Raw genomic sequence first — 23,075 nt, forward strand, 5'->3', positions numbered from 1 at the left:
AAATACATTGGTGTCAAACAGTAAACTAGTTAATTCGTTTTAGTAGTAAACATCAGGCGGCCGCAAAATTCGTCCCTGAGACCTTGATGGAATTCCACTTGCTCACCTGAGCCTACATCCGTACAAGGAAACGCTCGCAGCTAATCTCTCAGATAGCGCATTTATCGGTCGTACGTGCTGTGCATTGCGGAAGAGGAATTGCTCCTCCATTTCCTGGGAAGTGTTCGAAAACACGGCTCTGAGGTCAGCTTAACGATCGAGCCGCCGTTTCCCAGCAGAGCTGCAAGGCCACCGACACCCGCCGTCTGACTCAGCGTGGGCGGGGCAGCTGTGGAACGAGTGAGTGCTACGAAGTCGAGAGCATTTGGAAGCTTCGGGCGAACGTTTTAGGTTCACCTACCAACGATATTGCTGGTAGTGGATCCAGAAGACGATGAAGGCAGAATTAGTGCTCAATTTTTCGTCGACGACGAAATCGTTAGTGTCGAAACAAAACCTTAAACCTAGGTAGCAGCAAGGGGATTTGAGCCCCGCTCTTCCCGAATGAGGCCAGTGTTCCACTTACTGCCCAGCCCCACTCCGTGTGTGGATAGAGCACTAATTAAGTTCAAATGGTTCAAATGGCTCTGAGCACTATGGGACTCAACTGCTGAGATCATTAATCCCCTAGAACTTAGAACTAGTTAAACCTAACTAACCTAAGGACATCACAAACATCCATGCCCGAGGCAGGATTCGAACCTGCGATCGTAGCGGTCTTGCGGTTCCAGACTGCAGCGCCTTTAACCGCACGGCCACTTCGGCCGGCACTAATTAAGTTGGAGTAGATTAGGGAAAAACAATATCTAATTTCTGTTGAATAAATCGCCTGCCTTTCGAATTGTTTTATCTTCCAGAATGAGATTTTCACTCTGCAGCGGAGTGTGTGCTGATATGAAACTTCCTGGCAGATTAAAACTGTGTGCCGGACTGAGACTCGAACTCGGGACCTTTGCCTTTCGCGGGCAAGTGCTCTACCACCTGAGCTACCCTAGCACGACTCACGACCCGTCCTCATAGCTTCAATTCCGCCCGTACCTCGTCTCCTAGTTTCCAAACTTCACAGCAGCTCTTCTGCGAACCTTGCAGAACTAGCACTCCTTGAAGAAAGAATATTGCGGAGACATGGCTTAGCCACAACCTGGGGTATTTTTCCAGAATGACCGCGAAAGGCATGGCCCCGAGTTCGAGTCTCGGTCCAGCATACAGTTTTAATCTGCCAGGAAGTTTGTTTCATCTTGTTCTCCAATTCTTCGCATCTTCTAGTAATAAATCCATTGTTACATACCTGTCACATCAGTGTACTTCATATATCACTTCTACATACTGTGATCTCTGTCTGCACCCATAATGTTTCCCACTACTGGTCTTTCGGGAGTGAATCAGTCCTAGATGCTGTGGCAGATGGCCAATTAAACTTTTTCTCCTTTTAGTAGAGATTTTAAATCTTCGTTTCTCTCTTATTTTACATGTTTGTTTACACACATAATCTGCAGGCCATCGTAGGGTGCATGGTGGAGGGTACACTGACCCATTACTAGGTATTTCCTTTCCACTTGAAAATAGAGGGAAAAACGACTAAATATATGCCTCCGTATGAGCCATTATTTCACGTATCTTATCCTCTTGGTCATTAAGCGAAATGTATGTTGGTAGCTTCAAATGCCATTTCTCTAAAATTTGTCGATAGTGTTCCTCGAGAAGAAAGTCACCTTATCTCCAGAGACTCCCATTTGAGTTCCCACAGCACCTCTGTAGTACTGGGTGTTGCTCGAGCCTAACGGTAACAAATTTAGCAACACGCCTCCGAATTGCTTAGATGCCTTCCTTCAGTCAGACCTGATGCGGATCCCAAACACCCGAGCAAAATCAAGAATAGGTCGCGCTAGTGTCCTACAAGTGGTCTCCTTTACAGATGAACCACATTTTCACAAAATTCTCCCGATTAGCCGATGCCGAGCATTCGCCTTCCCTACCACAATCCTCACATATTCTTTCCATTTCATATAGCACTGCATATTTCAACGGCTGACTGTATCAACCAGGGCACTACTAATGCTATATCGGAATGTTATGGGTTTGTTTTCCATGCTCATCCGCATTAACTTACATTTTTCTGCATTTGGATCTAGCTGCCATTCATCATGTTGTTGTTGTTGTTGTGGTCTTCAGTCCTGAGACTGGTATGATGCAGCTCTCCATGCCACTCTATCCTGTGTAAGCTTCTTCATCTCCCAGTACCTACTGCAACCTACATCCTGCTGAATCTCCTTAGTGTATTCATCTCTTGGTCTCCCTCTACGATTTTTACCCTCAACGCTGCCCTCCAATACTAAACTGGTGATCCCTTGATGCCTCAGAACATGTCTTACCAACCGATCCCTTCTTCTAGTCAAGTTGTGCCACAAAATTCTCTTCTCCCCAATCCTATTCAATACTTCCTCATTAGTTATGTGATCTACCCATCTGATCTTCAGCATTCTTCTGTAGCACCACATTTCGAAAGCTTCTATTCTCTTCTTGTCCAAACTATTTATCGTCCATGTTTCACATCCATACATGGCTACAATCCATACAAATACTTTCAGAAATGACTTCCTGACACTTAAATCTATACTCGATGTTAACAAATTTCTGTTCTTCAGAAACGCTTTCCTTGCCATTGCCAGTCTACATTTTATATTTTCTCTACTTCGACCATCATCAGTTATTTTGCTCCCCAAATAGCAAAACTCCTTTACTACTTTAAGTGTCTCATTTCCTAATCTAATTCTCTCAGCATCACCCGACTTAATTCGACTACATTCCATTATCGCCGTTTTGCTTTTGTTGATATTCGTCTTATATCCTCCTTTCAAGACGCTATCCATTCCATTCAACTGCTCTTCCAAGTCCTTTGCTGTCTCTGACATAATTACAATGTCATCGGCGAACCTCAAAGTTTTTATTTCTTCTCCATGGATTTTAATACCTATTCCGAATTTTTCTTTTGTATCCTTTACTGCTTGCTCAATTAACAGATTGAATAACATCGGGGAGAGGCTACAACCCTGTCTTACTCCCTTCCCAACAACTGCTTCCCTTTCATGTCCCTCGATTCTTATAACTGCCATCTGGTTTCTGTACAAATTATAAATAGCCTTTCGCTCCCTGTATTTTACCCCTGCCACCTTTAGAATTTGAAAGAGAGTATTCCAGTCGACATTGTCAAAAGCTTTCTCTAAGTCTACAAATGCTAGAAACGTAGGTTTGCCTTTCCTTCATCTTCCTTCTAAGATAAGTCGTAAGGTCAGTATTTCCTCACGTGTTCCAGTATTTCTACGGAATCCAAACTGATCTTCCCCGAGGTCGGCTTCTACTAGTTTCTCCATTCAACTGTAAAGAATTCGTGTTAGTATTTTGCAGCTGTGGCTTATTAACCCGATTGTTCGGTAATTTTCACATCTGTCAACACCTGCTTTCTTTGGGATTGGAATTATTACATTCTTCTTGAAGTCTGAGGGTATTTCGCCTGTCTCATACATCTTGCTCACCAGATGGTAGACTTTTGTCAGGACTGGCTCTCCCAAGGCCGTCAGTAGTTCTAATGGAATGTTGTCTACTCCCGGGGCCTTGTTTCGACTCAGGTCTTTCAGTGCTCTGTCAAACTCTTCACGTAGTATCGTATCTCCCATTTTACCTTCATCTACATCCTCTTCCATTTCCATAATATAGTCCTCAAGTACATCGCCCTTTGTATAGACCCTCTATATACTCCTTCCACCTTTCTGCTTTCCCTTCTTTGCTTAGAACTGGGTTTCCATCTGAGCTCTTGATGTTCATACAAGTGGTTCTCTTATCTCCAAAGGTCTCTTTAATTTTCCTTCAGGCAGTATCTATCTTACCCCTAGTGAGATAAGCCTCTACATCCTTACATTTGTCCTCTAGCCATCCCTGCTTAGCCATATTGCACTTCCTGTCGATCTCATATTTGAGACATTTGTATTCCTTTTTGCCTGCTTCATTTACTGCATTTTTATATTTTCTCCTTTCATCAATTAAATTCAATACTTCTTCTGTTACCCAAGGATTTCTTCTAGCCCTCGTCTTTTTACCTACTTGATCCTCTGCTGCCTTCACTACTTCATCCCTCAAAGCTACCCATTCTTCTTCTACTGTATTTATTTCCCCCATTCTTGTCATTCGTTCCCTAATGCTCTCCCTGAAACTCTCTACAACCTTTGGTTCTGTCAGTTTACCCAGGTCCCATCTCCTTAAATTCCCACCTTTTTGCAATTTCTTCAGTTTTAATCTACAGTTCATAACCAATAGATTGTGGTCAGAGTCCACATCTGCCCCTGGAAATGTCTTACAATTTAAAACCTGGTTCCTAAATCTCTGTCTTACCATTACATAATCTATGTGATACCTTTTAGTATCTCCAGGGTTCTTCCATGTATACAACCTTCTTTCATGATTCTTAAACCAAGTGTTAGCTATGATTAAGTTGTGCTCTGTGCAAAATTCTACCAGGCGGCTTCCTCTTTCATTTCTTAGCCCCAATCCATATTCACCTACTACGTTTCCTTCTCTCCCTTTTCCTACTACCGAATTCCAGTCACCCATGACTATTAAATTTTCGTCACCCTTCACTATCTGAATAATTTCTTTTATTTCATCATACATTTCTTCAATTTCTTCGTCATCTGCAGAGCTAGTTGGCATATAAACTTGTATTACTGTAGTAGGTGTGGGCTTTGTATCTATCTTGGCCACAATAATGCGTTCACTATGCTGTTTGTAGTAGCTTACCCGCATTCCTATTTTCCTATTCATTATTAAACCTACTCCTGAATTACCCCTATTTGATTTTGTGTTTATAACTCTGTATTCACCTGACCAGAAGTCTTGTTCCGCCTGCCACCGAACTTCACTAATTCCCACTATATCTAACTTTAACCTATCCATTTCCCTTTTTAAATTTTCTAACCTACCTGCCCGATTAAGTTATCTGACATTCCACGCTCCGATCCGTAGAACGCCAGTTTTCTTTCCTCTGATAACGACATCCTCTTGAGTAGTCCCCGCCCGGAGATCCGAATGGGGGACTATTTTACCTCCGGAATATTTTACCCAAGAGGACACCATCATCATTTAATCATACAGTAAAGCTGCATGCCCTCGGGAAAAATTACGGCCGTAGTTTCTCCTTGCTTTCAGCCGCTCGCAGTACCAGCACAGCAAGGCCGTTTTGGTTATTGTTACATGGCCAGATCAGTCAATCATCCAGACTGTTGCAGCTACTGAAAAGGCTGCTGCCCCTCTTCAGGAACCACACGTTTGTCTGGCCTCTCAACAGATACCCCTCCGTTGTGGTTGCACCTACGGTACAGCTATCTGTATCGCTGAGGCACACAAGCCTCCCCACCAACGGCAAGGTCCATGGTTCATGGGGGGGCATTCATTATATCAACTAGAAATTTTGGCAAAGTCACTTTGTATTCTCCTATAGTCACTGGACTTCGACGCCTTCCCATACACCACGGTACCATCAGCAAACAACCGCAGACTGCTACCCAACCTGCCTGACAGGTCATTTACAAATATAAAAAATAATAACGCTCCTATCACACTTCCCTTAGGCACTCGTGACAATACTCTTGTCTGTGATGAACGCTCGCCGTCGAGGACAGTGTACTGGGTTTCATTACTTAAGAAGTCTTCGAGCTACTTTGGGAACCTATTCCATATGTTCTTCCATTCCGTAACAATCGTCAGTGGGGCACCGTGTCAAATGCTTTTTGGAAATCTAGAATTATGGAATCGGCCTTCATCCATGGTTTACAGAGTATCATGTGAGAAAAGGGAAAACTGAGTTTCGCACGAGCGACGCTTTCAAAAACCTCGCTGATTCGTCGACATAAGCTTTTCGGTCTCAGGGAACTTGATTGTATTCGGACTCAAGACATGTTCAAGAATTCTGCAGTAAACCTATTTTGACAATATTGGTCTGAAATTTTGCGGGTCCGTTCTTTTACTCTTCTTATATACGGGAGTCACCTGCGGTTTTTTCCAGACGCTTGGGACTTTGCGCTGGGCGACAGATTCGTTATAGATCCCAGCTAAGTAAGGGACCAATGCCTTGGAGCACTCATTGATAAACCAAATTGGCAATCCATACGGACCTGGCGACTTGCTTTCTTTCAACGCTTTAAGTGTTTCTTTACGCCAGTGAAGCTTATTAGTAGCTCGTCAATACAGGAGTCTGTTCGATCGTCAATCAACGGTGTATTTGTGTATTTCTCCTGCGTGAACGATTTCTTAAACACGAAATTTAAAACTTTGGCTTTCGTTTTGATATTTTCTACTGCCACACCCGACTATTCAACGAGTCACTGGACGATTTTACATAGGACCGGTATTTCCTGGGCTTTCGGCTAGGTTTAAGCTAAGGATACTTCGCGCATAGATCTTCTCACAGACGCACGAATCTCTAACAATCTTTGCTTGTCTTCTTTTGCGTGTTCTCTTTTGGCCCGAGAGTGCAACAGCCTCTGCTTCCTCAGCATTTTCCGAATCTCGTTGCTAAACCAAGGTGTTTTCCGTTGTTACCCCTCTTGCTAGGCACTTATTTTTCCAGAGCATGAGGTTTTTTTTTTTATTTTTAATTATCAGTTTTCTGATTAGTTTGATGAAGACAGCCGAGAATTCCTAATTCCTCTTCTGTGCCAACCTTTCCATCTCAGAGCAACACCTACAGTATACGTCCTCAATTATTTGCTGGATGTACCCAAATCTCTGTCTTCCTCTACAGTTTGTATACCCTACAGCTCCCTCTAGTACCATGGGAGTTATTCACAGGGACCGAGCGAGGTGGTGCAGTGGCTAGCACACTGGACTCGCATGCGGGAGGACGAAGGTTCAATCCCGCGTCCACCCATCCTGATTTAAGTTTTCCGTGATTTCCCTAAATCGCTCCAGGAAAATGCCGGGATGGTTCCTTTGAAAGGGCACGGCTGACTTCCTTCCCCGTCCTTCCTTAATCCGATGAGACCGATGACCTCGCTGTCTGGTCTCCTCCCCCCAAAACAATCAAAAAGTTATTCACAGGTGTCTTAACGGATGTCCTGTCATGCCAAGAACAAGGGAGAGGATGACAGAAGCATGAGTATAGTGTGTTTAAATTTTGCCTATAATTCCTCTGCGCCCATCATACTGGAACTAAATGATGTCAGTTCGTTGTATGAAGTGCTAACAGCTGCTTATTTGCTGTTTCTAGCAGAAACACTCTCCTAGCGTTCTTGACTGATTTATTTACTTTAGTAACCATGGCCACTATGATGACATCATGACCACTAATCCCTGTCTCTATACTGGCATCGTCGATAAGGTTAGGTCTGTTTGTAGCTACAAGGTTTAAGATATTTCCCTTTTCCCTGGGTTGCCGAACTAGCTGCTCAAGACTGTTTTTTGAAAGCGTGTTCCAAAGTACTTCGCTAGACAGTGTCCGTACTTCCTGTAATGAATGCATATATGTCCCACTCTATATTCGGCAGCTTGTAGCTAGACTACTGACTGTAGACTTTTTAATTACTCTACAACTTCTTCAACTTGTCATCTACATCGACCTTGGAGTTTTGTTTTACGGCACTAAACGGCCTTGTCACTAGCCCACTTTCTGGGACGTTTTAAGCGAAATATTAAAAAGTCATCAGCTGTAAAAAGATGAACAATATAGCAAGCTTACAACATTACATTAGGTTACAGTTGTTGCTGTTGCCATTTTCAGTCGTAAGACTGGTTTAATCCAGCTCTCCATGCTTCTCGCCTACACCAAGGGAATGATGCAACACCTGTTAAGTCCTGAGTACGGGCCTCCCTCACCAAATTAACCATTCCTTGATGCCACAGGATGTGTCCTGTCAACCTACGTTTATTTTTTAATTAAATGATGCCACAAATTTATTTTTTCTCTGATTCGAATCAATACCTATTCATCAGATATCCGATCTACCTGTATAAACTTAAAAAAATTCTGTTCCTTTCTTATCTGCGGTCCTTATCGTCCACATCTCATTTCTGAACTAGGGTTAGCCATATAATTTTAACTACGGCCTTGAAGAAAATTAAACTGCGGTCATGTACCTTAGTGATGGTGTGATCCCACTGTATACTCAACCTTCAATGCGACATCATTTTTCCCAGTCATAGATGACTTGGCGCATATCATTCATTGATTGTCGATGTCTTTACTGTGGCTATTCGTGAAACGTTCCATCACGAAAATCACCTCGTCACATTGGAAGCTCCTCCCGCGCTATGGTGTCGTCATCCAAAGAAAGAGGAAGAAGTGACAGGGATGCCATGTTAGGGAAATACGTAGGGTGAGGAAAAATGTGACAGCCCACATAAGCAACATGTGTGTCAGTGCCCTGCGCAGAAAGTGGTGGGACGTTTTATTACTATAAAAACAGTCCCTTGGACAGCATCCAGCGATAGTTCGTCTTTGCAGATTTCATAACCTCGGCACAATGTGTGCCCAAAACGCAAATTCTCTGACCTTTCTTCCTCAAATTGTCGTCGACGTTATTAAACTTATTTTGGCCAGGAAGGCTCCCATTGCTGCCTGTACTAGTCTGCTTTTCATGCCCTCCGGATTTTGTCCGTCATATATTATTTTGGTTCCAAAGTATCAGAATTCCTTCACTTAGTCCACTTCTTGTTTGTCAGTTCATATGTTAAGTTTATTAATTTAAATTTCTTTCGTTTTTCTTCGATTTACTCTCAATCACGATGTGTGCCCATTAGAATCTTCATTCCATTCGACAGTTTCTGCAAGTCTTCGTGACTTTCACTGACGACATCAAAGTCATCAGCGAACCTTATCATCCACATCTTTTCACCCTAAATCTCAATCCTACTCCTGAACCTTTCTTTTATTTCCTTTATTGATTTTTCAATGTACAGATGGAATAGTATGTGAGAAGGCTGTAGCCCAGTCTTGCACCCTGTTTCTTCATTCTTATTATTCCTTTTTGGTTTTTGTAAACACTGTATATTATCCATATTTCCTTATAGCTTACACTACTTTTCGGAGAATTCCGAATATTTTGTACCGTTTTTCATTGTCGAATGCATTTCCTAAGTCGGCAAAACCTATGAACGTAACTTGATTTTTCTTATGTCTTACTTCCATTAAGAGCCCCAATCTCAGAACTGCGTCTCTGGTGGTTTTACTTCTACTAAAGCCAAACTGATTTCCATTTAACAGATCACCATCTTCCTTTTCCATTCACATGCATATTGTGCTGTCTTCGGAACTGTGTGGATGAAATTTTTCTAAATCTCTGATGCCATGTCGTCAGTGTGACAGATTGTACAAACCAACTTGGATATGCAGTAGTAGAGTCAGACTTTAACTGAGCTTTATATATATATATATATATATATATATATATATATATATATATATATATATATAGATCCACATGAATACTCGGCAATTGCCCCTCCCACCACCATGATTTTAAAAAGTCTGAGGGAATTTTGTGTCTTCCGCATTATTTGATGACAAGTCTGCATTAACGATTTAGAAGATTAGTTAACCAGCCCTCTTGGACTGTTTTGCAGATGATGCTGTCATTTACCTTCTAGTAAAGTCATCAGAAGCTCAAAACTAATTGCATAGTTACAGTTTGGCTTAGGAGAATTAAAAGCGCGAGAGACGCAGTTCTGATGTTGCGACTGATAATGGAAGCAAGACTTAAGAAAAATCAGGACACGTTCATGGGATTTGCCGACCTAGAAAAAGCTTTCGACAGTGTAAAATGCTGCAAAAGTTAAAAACTCTCAGAAAGCATAGTGTAAGCAATCTCTTTAGTGAAATTGTTGCTTCTTCTTCGTGTCCTGTCAATAAATAACATGCAGTCTTTGTATCGCCTTCCCCACAACATTTTCTGTGTAATGCTCCCAATGTAAGTTCTTCACAACTGTAATTGATAGGTATTTAGTCGAATTAACAGGCTTCAGATTTGTATGGTTTATAGTATAACCGACATTTAACGGATTTCTTTCAGTACGCGTATGCTTGACCCCATTATAGTCAGTTCCACTTTTAGCACTATAGACACATCTAAATCATTCTGCAGTTGGTTTATGTATCCGTATGGTGCAAAAAGTGGTAGTTGACTTTAAAAACTAAAATGTGTGAGGTCATGCTTATGAGTACTAAAAGAACTCCGTTAAATTTCGGTCTAAAGTATGTCAGTTCGACTACATACCTAGCGATTAGAACTATGAGGAATTAGATTGGAACTATCACACGGAAGATATTACGAAGAAGGCGAATCAAAAGATTGCGTGTTATTGGTGGGAGATGCAACAAATCTATTAAAGGGATTACCTACGCCTTGCTTGTCCGTCCTCTTATGGAATATTGTTGCGCGGTATGGGATCCGTTCCAAATAGGACTGACGAAGGAAATCGTAAAAGTTCAAAGAAGGGAAGCTCGCTTTCTATTATGGCGAAATAAGGGAGAGAGTGTCACAGATAAGATAATCAAGTTGAAGAGGCAATCGTTAAAACAAAGACGTTTGTCGTAGCGGCGAGATATTTTCACGAAATTTCAATCATCAGCTTTCTCTTTTAAACGTGAATACATTTTAATTTTAATAGCCAACAGCCTCAGTTGGTTATTAAAATTAAAATTAATATCTATGCAGTTGCTGACAGGGCCGCGAAATGTTGAAAATATTGAATACATTTTGTTGACTTTCACCTACATAGCAAGAAATGACCATCGTAAAAAAGTAAGAGAAATCAGAGCTTACACGGAAGAATTTAGGTATTTTTTTCTCTCTGCATATTATTATAGAATGGAATGAGTGGTAAATAGTCTGAAAGTGGTTCTCAGAGTTCACTGACAAAAAATTAAGTGTTAATTTCAGAGTATTCATGTGGATGTGTACATAAAGCTCAGCTAAAGTATGACTTCAATATTGCACCCGGTATGTCTTCGATATCGACTGCAATTTGTGAAAGTACAGCCTGTGGACTAAGAGCATGGTCGGCATAGCACACAGAAGATAAAAGATATCTAAATAGTTCTTTCACAGTCCAACAGAGGGAATCTTTGTCCTTCATATAATGTTCCTAAAGCATTAATTTACTTTGAATACTAGATTAGATACAAAATAAGAGACCTGAATGCAGCTTACGCGTCGCGTTTATCAAAGATGTTTAATGCCGACTGCCAAACGTTGCTTCATCGACAAAAATGAGATCGGATACTGCAGTAGGAGAATGATCCGAAGTACCACAGTGGGTGAAAGGTGTGCGGGTACTGGATTGCTCACAGCTGCCTGACGCTAATCCTATTGAAAATGTATGGTCTTACATCAAACAGAAGTTGCAACGACAAAAGATTTTCACTTTGAAACATCTGCCAGCGTTAACTCGACGCATTTGTAGGTACCTTCCACTTGAATACGCGGGAAACTTGGTTTCAAGCATGCCTCGGAGATGAAAAGCAATTATCGAGCGTGCTGTGACTGGACATGTTATTGTCAGTGCATTTTCCTTTTATTCATATATGATGTATGTATGATGTATGTTTTAGTTTGTTGTCAAGTGCAGTGTTCTACTGATTAACGTGACCATGATTTCGCCGGCCAGTGTGGCCGAGCGGTTCTAGGCGCTTCAGTCTGGAACCGAGCGACCGTCACGGTCGCAGGTTCGAATCCTGCCTCGGGCATGGATGTGTGTGGTGTCCTTAGGTTAGTTAGGTTTAAGTAGTTCTACGTTCTAGGGGACTGATTACCTCAGATGTTAAGTCCCATAGTGCTGAGAGCCATTTGAACCATTTGAACCACGATTTCATTTGGCTGTACGTATCTTCAATATTTCTTTACATCTACAAGAAAATATGTGTCTTACCAGCAAGTGCGTTTCCTTTTATTGAAATAAAGTATCGTCATTGGTCTGTAATGAAAGATATTTACAAACTGGCTTGCTTTTTTAGGACGAAAAACAGTTCACCACAAAAGTGATTCTACGTCCGATTTTTCACCACATTAGGAAACGCCGCCTGCTTACGTGTTTTAGAGGTATTCCCACGTTTGTCACTCCTGTTTCTGGCCCAATCCCACATTGCTTCGCAGAACTATACATTTCTTGTAGCGCTACTACTGTTCGATTGTATGCTTCTGGGTCATCATGTCATTGTTTTGTGAGAGTAGTGTTGCCAACTTAAAAACTAACTTTTGTTGTCCCTTGATCTAAAAATGTTCTCTTCCTCTGAGATTCGTCAGCTGTGTATTACGTTATTTAATTAGGTTACTGTATTGTCCAGCCACATTAATGTGACTAACTGTCAAAAGTCTGAAGAACCCCTTTTGCAGTGCAGACCGCTGCTAGACACGCGGGGAGAGAGTCAGCGGAAAGTAGCGAGAGGGATGTGGAACTGTGTGGTGGTCAGCTGCATTACATTTCTAGGTTGATGATCCATGGCGCGAACAGCTCGATCGAGCCGGTCACATAGAATGTCGATTGAGTTTAAATCCGGGGAGTATGGCGAACTCATCCTGGTGCTCTTCAAACGACGGACGTAGACTGCGAGCTGTGTGACACGTTGCATTGTACTGCTAGTGTATGCCATCGTTCCGAGGAAAACCGAAATCCATGTAGGTGTGGACATGGTCCCTAAAGATAGATGCATACTTGTGTTGATCCGTTGTACCTTCCAGAATGACGTCATCACCCTGGGAATGTCACGAAAGTATTCCCCAGACCATAAAGCTCCATCGTCCGGCCTACCCCCTTGCAGGGTGTTTGCTTTCGGACGTTTCACGCCGTACACGACAACGGGCATCTGTCCAATGGAGCATAAAACGTGATTCAGCTGAAAATTCCATCCGTAGCCAATGAGTGGATGTCCAGCTGCGGGTTCGTCGTACAAATCCCAGCCTTCGTCGCCGATGTTCAGCAGTCAGCATGGGTGCATGAAGCAGGCGCCCGCTGCGAAGGTCCATATGCAGCAACTTTCCTTCAACAGTCGTTGAGGAAACACTGTTGATAGCCCTGATTCTGGGCAGTCGGTTCCTCAACAGTTGTACGTCTACTCACCCGTACACATGTGCGCAGCTCTCGTTCACCACTGCCGTGTATGCCTCCTAGAGCGCCACAGTTACCTCGGCGCTGGTTTTGGACGGTGTCATTTTGCCACGCAAGGTATATGAACAGTTTGCAGACTTAGCTGTTTCGGAAATGCTTCCACCCTTGGCCCGAAAGTCAATTATCATGCCCTTTAGGACACCAGACAAATCGGAAAAATGTGTGTGAAATCTTCTGGGACTTAACTGCTAAGGTCATCAGTCCCTAAGCTTACACAGTATATAACCTAAATTATCCTAAGGACGAACACACACACCCATGCCCGAGGGAGGACTCGAACCTCCGCCGGGACCCAGACAAATCGCTCCGTTTCTGCTTTACATCTACGACTGCACTGTTTTCCGCATCCCCCCGGATGCGCTTTATGTACCCTCCACGTCTAGTGTTACTACCTGTCGTCTTTAAGTGGTTATTGCATGCTGACGACGAACATAGGTAGTCGTCGTATTTATGTGACTGGACTGTGTATGTATTTATTTACAGTTGTAAGTGAAATGGAGTAGTGATGGAGCTGAAAATCTAACTGGTGCGTAGGTGAGGGGGAAGAGGTCGGAAGAGGGAGTGGCAAAGACGAATGAACGGTGAAAAGTAGGACAACGGAGAGTAAGTTGGCAATCAGATGGAGGGAAACAAGAGGGAGAGGTGAAATTGAAACGTCCCCTTAGAAAAATTAATGAATTACTGTGCTGATAAACCTCTTACAATATTTGATTTTCAAACAGCTGAGCAGAACTGAACGTACTCAGACATTTCGCTCTTTACGTATTCTGATCAACCAACTGACACACAATATTTTTAGCGCAACGCAATCTGACTTTTAATAATCCCTACAAAAGAATGGCCCTGACTAACAATAACCTATACCTTTCATGTATCACTTGCCTCTCAAAAATCTTCGTTACTCGAACTACTGCAATACAGCGAGCGCCACTACTGCCAGCTACATGAAAGATTCTAACTACTGAAGGCACTAACTACTGATAGGCACACTAATCAAATGAAAGACTTTGATAGAGAACAAACAATGTATTTACCTTAATAGTGTTCAAAAGTCATAATATGTACACAGGGTGAGTCACCTAACATTACCGCTGGATATATTTCGTAAACCACATCAAATACTGACGAATCGATTCCACAGACCGAACGTGAGGAGAGGGGCTAGTGTAATTGGTTAACACAAACCATAAAAAGTGCACGTAAGTATGTTTTTTAACACAAATATACATTTTTTTAAATGGAACCCCGTTAGTTTTGTTAGCACATATAAACAAATGCGTAATCAGTGCCGTTTGTTGCATTGTAAAATGTTAATTACATCCGGAGATATTGTAACCTAAAGTTGACGTTTGAGTACCACTCCTCCGCTGTTCGATCGTGTGTATCGGAGAACACCGAATTACGTAGGGATCCAAAGGGAACGGTGATGGACCTTAGGTACAGAAGAGACTGGAACAGCACATTACGTCCACATGCTAACACCTTTTTATTCGTCTTTTTCACTGACGCACATGTACATTACCATGAGGGGTGAGGTACACGTACACACGTGGTTTCCGTTTTCGATTACAGAGTGGAATAGAGTGTGTCCCGACATGTCAGGCCAATAGATGTTCAATGTGGTGGCCATCATTTGCTGCACACAATTGCAATCTCTGGCTTAATGAATGTCGTACACACCGCAGTATATCTGCTGTAATGTCGCCGCTGGCTGCCACAACACGTTGTTTCATATCCTCTGGGGTTGTAGGCACATCACGGTACACATTCTCCTTTAACGTACCCCACAGAAAGAAGTCCAGAGGTGTAAGATCAGGAGAACGGGCTGGCCAATTTATGCGTCCTCCACGTCCTATGAAACGCCCGTCGTACATCCTCTCAAGGGTCAGCCTAGTGTTGATTGCGGAATGTGCAGGTGCACCATCATGCTGATACCACATACGTCGACGCGTTTCCAGTGGGACATTTTCGAGCACACAGATCATTCTGTAGAAACGCGATGAATTGCAGCTGTTTGGGCCCCTGCAATGAAGTGACCACCAATGAGGTGGTCGCCAATGATTCCGCACCATACATTTACAGTCCACGGTCTCTGTCGCTCTACCTGTCTGAGCCAGCGAGGATTGTCCACGGACCAGTAATGCATGTTCCGTAGATTCACTGCCCCGTGGTTTGTGAAACCCGCTTCATCGGTAAACAGGTAGAACTGCAACGCATTCTCTGTTAATGCCCATTGACAGAATTGCACTCGATGATTAAAGTCATCACCATGTAACTGCTGATGTAGCGACACATGAAACGGGAGAAAGCGGTGACGATGCAGTATGCGCATGACACTACTTTGACTCAGTCCACCGGCTCTGGCAATGTCCGTGTACACATGTGTGGGTTCATGGCAACAGCAGCTAACACACCAACTGCACCCGCTTCTCCTGTGACGGGCCTGTTACGGACCCGTTGCGTGCTACGACCACACCTGTTGCATACAGTTGGCGGTAGATATTTTGCAATGTGCGGCACGTTGGATGCTCTCTGTCCGGGAACCGTTCTGCATACACCCTGCAGGCTTCAGCTGCATTTCGTCGACACTCGCCATAGATGAGTATCATATCCGCCTTTTCAGAGTTCGAATACACCATGGTCACAGTTCCTACAACACTGCACTATCACAGACGTCTGGTAACACGGTGTATTACAGTTGGTCTGCGTGCGGAGACGAATGCAGAATAACAATAGCAGCAAGCGCTACATGCGGACACAGCGACAGCTAGACCAAACCACAACAGTGCACTACAGCCACACTCGTAAACACGGTCGTCATCGTAAACATGTCCCTGCAGATGCTGCTCGCCGACCGTGACCCGTGTTTGTTACAACACGCAACTGAACGTCGGAGGTTTCAAGCGTCAACTTTAGGTTACAATATCTCCGGATATAATTAACATTTTACAATGCAACAAACGGCACTGATTACGTATTTGTTTATTTGTTTATATGTTCAGATGTGCTAACAAAACTAACGTGGTTCCATTTAAAAAACGTAGGTTTGTGTTAAAAAACATACTTCCGTGCATTTTTGTATGGTTTGTATTAAACAATTACACTAGCCCCTCTCCTCACGTTTGGTCTGTGGAATCGGTTCGTCAGTATTTGATGTGGTTTACGAAATATATCCAGCGGTAACGTTAGGTGACTCACCCTGTATATGAGTTCATGACATCCAGTCTTACAAATTTACTGTCTCTGATGGACACACGTCCAGATCATCCGCTCTCAAAACTCCGCCAATTCTCTCTCCCCACATCCACCACTGCTGGCGGCTCACCACCAACTGCGCAACGCTGCGCGCTGTTCACATCCAACTGCCCAACACTACAATGGCGAACATTCCAACAATGCCAACCAGCCACAGACTGCACACAGCACAGCCACTGATTTTCATACAGAGCGCTACATGGCGTTACCAACATAAAAACCTGAACAGCCTACTTACAAAATGAATGGATGAGAGGGGAAGGGGGGGAGGGAAGTCAGAATTGGAGAGAGTCAGTATTGGGAAAGGTAAATTTAAAATAACTTCATTAATTGTAAAATAATGAAGGACGTCATCAGACAGTTCCTCCACATCTCCCGCCCCCTTCTCCCTCATCCTAAGACCTTCAGAGCATACGTACTCCCGCCAATAGATGGTGCCTGGTTCACTGTAGTGTCTATAGCAGGGCCAGCCAGAAATTCTGCACGCGTGCGGTGCTCTTGCACGTGTGCAACTTCCGGGTCACAGCGTGCACGCCGCAGCCGTCAGCGTTCAGGTAGTGCATGTTTCTACGCACAGATGTCGCTCCTCTGTTACACAAAGTGCGTCATCGACACCTCGTATGTATATAACAACCTGGGCTGTATCTGTAAGAGCGCAACACAGAAAGCAACAAAGTATTTAGCCTTATTTATTAGCTGCCTGTGCAGATCGCCGGCCATAGCACTGATACGTCTTGTCACTCTTTGTTTGGATAGACTGATTTCTTGAAACCTGCTAACGTTCGTGGGACACACAAGTACTGCAGCACCAATCAGACACCCTTTCACAAACTCCCCTTCGGAAAAGGGTTTCCCAGATTGTGTAATTCTTAATGCGATTTTAAAACTTGCTCGCAGTGAAGATTTAGTGTGGTTGTCATTCTGGAAAATTGAAAACAGTACATTGTACAGCGTACAGTAAAACAGACATAAATGTAAGACAAGAAACTAAGAGTTCAAGAAGTATCAATTACTTTGACGTACAGTAAAATCGAGTTGATGTGTGTCATCCATTTTCTGAAGGACATTTAATTTTGCTTGCCGTTCTTCACTGTTGAGTACGCTACACTCGTCTTTGTGATATGTATTGTAATGTCTTTCAATTGAAAACTTACACTGGACGCCTATTATTCGGCGGCACAGCAAACACTGTGAGTTTTCACCAACGGCAACAAAAAAGAATTGCAGTTCCCAGTCATTTTTAAACGACTGAGAACATAGATCTCCCGTCCTTTGCTTTTTCACAGTACTTGCCATTTCTCAGTACTTCGCTGTTAAGGTTACGGTCACAAGGGGTAAACCAGACTGGATATGTTGCGCTCTTGCTTGTACCACAGGGAAGTGGAGCCGCTGCCGTGCATTTAGGATACATGCCTAACAACAGATGTCGCTGTCGCTCGCTGTCGCACACGTGCGGACATGTGCAGCACTTCCGCACGTCTGCACACTGTGCAGCGTTTGGCCGGCCCTGGTCTACAGCAACCTTCGGATTGAGCACAGCTGTACCTTTTTCCAGGACACTTTGCAGCACGCCAAAGAGACCGGAATTTCGGAATTAAGGAAAAGGTCCGTGACCGCGTCAAAGCGGCAGTGTCGGCCAGCTGTGTCTCCTCTGATGACAGACACGGCAGCGCGGCCTGCCTTGGCACAGTGTTCCGCCGTGCCTTCCCCTGGCCTCACAACGCAGCCCAGCGCGGTCCCCGCGGCGCTGTCTAGCGCGACAGCTGCGTCTGCTCCGCCGCACAGTGGTCTCACCGGCGCAGGCGCACTTCCGCCGGAGAAAGCGGCGCCTGCCGCGACCTTGCGAACGCCGGGTCCGCCGCCCAGTCGCGCACGCCCGTGACCTCAACACGCCCACCCAGCGCCAAGATTTTCTCGCCAGCCAGGGAAAACGACAGCTGCCGAACAAATGCGTCAGCGGAGAACGACAGACAGCGCAGGGCAACTTGAGCTCTCTGAGGTCGATCATCGCCTGCCTTCAAGATTGGACAAAAACGTGAAGACACCCCGAGAACATGCTTGAACATAAATGCAGATACTAGCCAAGCCTGCAGGTTGCGCTGTTGTGTTCGGCCACGAACGGCACATGTGCAATGTCCTCCGTACGTCTAAAGTGTCAGTCGTGGTAGAACAGCATTCTGTATAATTGAGATTGCATTTGCAACTAGGCTGTTTAAGTTTTTATGTTGGTAACGCCACGTAACGCTCTGTACGAAAATCACTGACTGTGCTGTGTGCAACCTGCGGCTGGTTGACATTGTTGGAATATTCGTTATTGTAGTGTTGGGCAGTTGGATGTCAACAGCGCGTAGCGTTGCGCAGTTGGAGGTGAGCCGGCAGCAGTGGTGGATGTGGGGAGAGAGATGGCAGAGTTTTGAGAGCGGACGATCTGGACGTGTGTCCGTCAGAAAAAGGAAATTTGTAAGACTGGATGTCATGAAGTGATATATATAATGACTTTTGAACACTATTGAGGTAAATACATTGTTTGTTCTCCATCAAAATCTTTCATTTGCTAACTTTGCCTATCAGTAGTTAGTGCCTCCAGTAGTTAGAATCATTCATTTAGCTGGCAGTATTGCAGTAGTTTCAGTAACGAAGATTTTTGTGAGGTAAGTGATTCATGAAAGGTATAGGTTATTGTTAGTCAGGGCCATTCCTTTGTAGGGATTATTGAAATTCAGATTGCGTTGCGCTCAAAAAAAATTGTGTGTCAGTTTACTTTATATCAAAATAAGTAAAGAGAGAAATGTGTGTGTACTTTCAGTTTTGCTCAGCTGCTTGGAAAACAAATAACGTAGAGGTTTACCAGCACTGTCATTTATAAATTTTCCAAAGGCGAAGTTTCACATTATGTCGGAGCTAAGGGAATGCGAATGTGGCCATATTTAGTTAGTGTTTGTATTGCAGGTTCTTCGGTAACCAAAGTAGCCGAAGTGTTTGGCGTTTAAAGACGTACCATATCGAAGATTTATACTTCAGTGAACAAAAAGAAAACGTCATTCGCTAAGCTACAACGCGGACGAAAGTGTGTGTTGAGCGATCATGACGGAGTGGGTCATTTGAGCAGAGTGTGACGAAAAAAAAGAGGACGTCAACTGCAAAAGTCACTGCAGAACTGAATATTGCACTCGCACTTCCTGTCAGCGCCAAAAAGAAAACGGGAGCTCAAGAAGCATGGAACTGTAGACCGAGCTAGAATTCCAGAACCACTCATAAGTGACGAAAACCTGCTGTCGAAGCCATAAATCCTGGACTCTGGAGCAATGGAAGAAAGTAATTTCGTCGCATGGGACTTGTTTCACAGTGTTTCCAATTTCTGGCCGAGTTTACGTCCGGCCGCACGCCCTCTGAAGTGTACGAGGCAGACCGCTTGCTGCTAAGAACGAGGCATGACGGGGTTTCCGCGACGATGATTTTGGCAGTCATATCACGGTATACCATGGGCCTGTACCGTAGTCTGCAAGATCGCATGGCTTTCAGTGATTATGTGACATATTGGCTGATCAAGTCTATTTCATACGTAAAACATTCTCGCTTTTCTTGCCTCGTCAATTCGGGATAAAATCTCAAGTGTTCGACGATTACCTCCATCGTCAACGTCAGGAGCAACTGACTGCCTTCACTGCTGCTGTGGTAGCCTTTTTTATAGCCCGTCAACAGCTTCTGATTGGTCGGCTTATGACTGGTCGGCGATTACGTACTGCTGTCGCAGACGGTGGCGCCACCGCTTCCACTGGAAGCTCTGTTTCAATTATCCTGCTCAGAAGAGAGCCGTTTTGAACACGTTCATATATATAGTGCAAAAACTGTTTCTGACGAGGACCAGTTAAGGTCCGAGATTAACCATCTGAAATACGTGTTCCGAAAGAATGGCTATGGTGCACGCGATATAAAGCACCTACTGCGGTTCTTCCTTTTTGCGGCGCTGTTTCCAGCAAAACAGGAAGAGTCCTGCGTACATGGGGCGTAAGACCGATTTTTTTTCCACCTAAGAAAATTAAGGAGATGATGCGTCCTGTTAAGGACAATCTCGGCCTCAGGGTCCCTGGAGTTTATAATATCCCCTGCGAGTGTGGAAGCAATTAAATAGGTCAGACCATTCGTACCGTTTCCGACCGCTTTGCAGAACACCAACACCATATTAAAAATAGAGAACTGGAGAAATCGGCAATTGCGGAGCACAGCCTCACGAACAAACATAAAATATTGTTCGATGAAACAAACATTCTGTCCCATGCCTGCACGTACTGGGATTCTGTAATTAAGGAGGCTGTTGGAATAAGAATGAGCCAAAATAACTTTATCCGCGATAGCGGATACCATTTGAGCTGTGCGTGGAAACGAGCGCTTGATGCAGAGAAGCACCAGAGACGTACCTTCCAAGGATTACGTTCCAACGGAAGCGGTGGCGCCACCGGCGCACACAGTGACACCGTCTGCGACAGCAGTACGTAATCGCCGACCAATTACAAGCCGACCAATCAGAAGCCGTCCACGGGCTTTAAAAAAAGGCTACCACAGCAGCAGTGAAGACAGTCGTTACTCCTGACGATGACGATGGAGGTAATCGTCGAAATCTTGAGATTTGATCTCGAACTGACGCGGCAAGAAAATCGAGAATGTTTTACATATAAATGCCGTCGCGAAAGGCTTCGTTCTCAAGTCTATTTCATGGTACAATTTTGTTCCCCAATATAATGCTGTGTGCGAAGACGACAGGGCCTCTGTTGACACAGCTCGCATCGTCCAGGACTCATTTTGCGAGCACGGAAATGAATTCTTGCATCTTCCCTGGCCACCACAGTCAGCAGATCTCAATATTGTGGAGTCTTTGCGGTGTACTTTAGAGGGAAGGGTGTGTCATCCCCATCCACCTCCATCATCGTAACTGGAACTTGCTCTATTTTTCAGGAGGCATGGTGTAATAATCTCTTGAAAACCGTACGGAACCTGTATTTATCCATTCTGAGGCGACTGACAGCTGTTTTGAATGCCACCGTTTTTCCTTCACCGAACTGGGTATGGTAACATAGTGTGTTGTCGGTATCACATTTTTGTTCGTCCCGTGCGCTTGCACACTTTGGGACTTTTCGTTGCTATTTCTTTATTATGGCACCGCACTGTTCTTGAACTCTATGGACATGAAAAGGTCATCATAATCAGCTACGTGTGACTATGTACAGTGCAACTAAACAGCAGCGCTTTTTTAAAAAAAACTCCATAGGTCATAAATAAAAGACAAATCTACGTAAAAAAAAACATATTACTAAAACTTATGGTTACGTTTCGACATAATCATCATAATAATTGAGGATATTGTCGTACCTGTGCTAGTTCTTCCTAACACCCTCTTCATAAAATGATTCCGCCAGTGAACTGAAGTGGGTCGTTATGTTCTCTTGAGGCTGCTTATGAAGTTGAAAGCGCTGCCCTGCAAGGCACTTCCTAAGAAAAAGATGATTGAGACTGGGTCAGGCTCTGTAGCGGATGAAGAAAAAAATCCCACTGAAATTTCTGAAGGAGCCGTTGGGTGAGCAACACACTTCTGTCATCGCCCATTACTCATGTCAGTTCACCGATCTAAATTGTAGACGCCAGTGACGTACATCATCATCACTCATTAAGTTTTCTCCATGCCCTCGGCTCATTGTTCGACGATTTTCTGCTGCACCATTCCCTCCTCCTTGCAGGAAAGAATAATGCCTAACAATTCGTACTTGTCAGGAGCATAAATTGAGGCGGGCATCTTGATTGCAACTTAATTAGTAGTACAAAAAAATGGCTCTGAGCACTATGGGACTTGACATTTATGGTCATCAGTCCCCTAGAATTTAGAATTACTTAAACCTAACTAACCTAAGGACAGCACACACATCCATGCCCGAGGCAGGATTCGACCCTGCGACCGTAGCGGCCACGTGGTTCCAGACTGAAGCGCCTAGAACCGCACGGCCACACCGGCCGACTAATTATTAGTACAGCTTACTCAAAATAGATGCATGTTTCAAGGCTTTACTGTCCTTCAAAGTAGTCACTGGCATTTGTGTATAGCCTGTTGCCAGCGACTCACATGTTGTAGAAAACCCTTAGCAGCGCCAGGTATGCTGGTAGTTAGAGTGGAGCGGTATATTGCCCGACGTATTTTTGTAACAGCGCTTAAGCAAACGCCATGAAGTGTCTCCTTAAATTTATGAATCAATTTGAAGTCATAAGGGCTTATGTCCGAGGAGTGTGGCGAGTGGTGAAGCGCTTCTCAGCCCCATCGTTTGAAAAAATCGGTCACAACTTGCGTCAGATGCTCCCTGACATTGTCCTGCAAAAAGGTGGACGGGTCCTGCAGGAAGTGTCGTGGAATCAACAGCTTGGGGCCTTAGACAAAGACGCTGAGAAATTCTATCTGCAGGGCACGGCCGTCATTTTTCAGGACAATGCCCGGGCACTGCGACTGACTTCTTCAATCGATGGGGCTGGGGAGTACTGCACGACCCACCATACTCCCCAGGCTTAAGCCCTTGTGACTTCAACTTGGTTCCTAAACAGAAGGAGGCACTTCTTGGCATTTCTTCCGGCATATTAGCAATCAAACGGTC

The sequence above is a fragment of the Schistocerca cancellata genome, chromosome 2, assembly GCF_023864275.1.
Source record: "Schistocerca cancellata isolate TAMUIC-IGC-003103 chromosome 2, iqSchCanc2.1, whole genome shotgun sequence".
In the NCBI taxonomy this organism is placed as follows: Eukaryota; Metazoa; Arthropoda; class Insecta; order Orthoptera; family Acrididae; genus Schistocerca; species Schistocerca cancellata.